The sequence below is a fragment of the Physeter macrocephalus genome, chromosome 9 (assembly GCF_002837175.3).
Source record: "Physeter macrocephalus isolate SW-GA chromosome 9, ASM283717v5, whole genome shotgun sequence".
NCBI classification, from domain to species: Eukaryota; Metazoa; Chordata; class Mammalia; order Artiodactyla; family Physeteridae; genus Physeter; species Physeter macrocephalus.
The window spans coordinates 103,591,911-103,592,693 of record NC_041222.1 but is presented as its reverse complement, the minus strand read 5'-3'; the positions used below and the strand labels follow the sequence as shown (position 1 = coordinate 103,592,693).

Genomic DNA, 783 nt, shown 5'->3' with positions numbered 1-783 from the left:
ATTTCATTAGGTCCCATTTCTTTATTTTTGTTTTTATTTCCATTTCTCTAGGAGGTGGGTCAAAAAGGATCTTGCTGTGATTTATGTCATAGCGTGTTTGGCCTATGTTTTCCTCTAAGAGTTTGATAGTGTCTGGCCTTACATTTAGTTCTTTAATACATTTTGAGTTTATTTTTGTGTATGGTGTTAGGGAGTGTTCTGATTTCATTCTTTTACATGTAGCTGTCCAGTTTCCCCAGCACCACTTATTGAAGAGGCTGTCTTTTCTCCACTGTACATTCTTGCCTCCTTTTTCAAAGGTAAGGTGACCATATGTGTGTGGGTTTATCTCTGGGCTTTCTATACTGTGCCATTGATCTATATTTCTTTTTTTGTGCCAGTAGCATACTGTTTTGATTGCTGTAGCTTTGTAATATAGTCTGAAGTCAGGGACCCTGATTCCTCCAGCTCCATTTTTCTTTCTCAAGATTTCTTTGGCAGTTCAGGTTTTTTGTGTTTCCATACAACTTGTGAAATTTTTTGCTCTGTTTCTGTGAAAAATGCCATTGGTAGTGTGATAGAGATTGCATTGAACCTGTAGATTGCTTTGGGTAGTATAGGCATTTTCACTGTGTTGATTCTTCGAATCCAAGAACATGGTATAATTTTCTATCTGTTTGTGTCATCTTTGATTTATTTTATCAGTGTCTTATAGTTTTCTGCATACAGGTCTTCTGTCTCCTTAGGTAGATTTATCCCTAGGTATTTTACTCTTTTTGTTGCAATGGTAAATGGGAGTGTTTC

At 36.4% G+C, this 783-nt stretch overlaps 1 protein-coding gene across 1 annotated transcript in view; it reads left to right on the top strand.

Annotated features, from left to right (window-relative positions):
- Positions 1-783, top strand: part of GALNTL6 (polypeptide N-acetylgalactosaminyltransferase like 6) — a 1,282,336-nt gene that overhangs the window by 533,629 nt on the left and 747,924 nt on the right. The window lies entirely within an intron of this gene.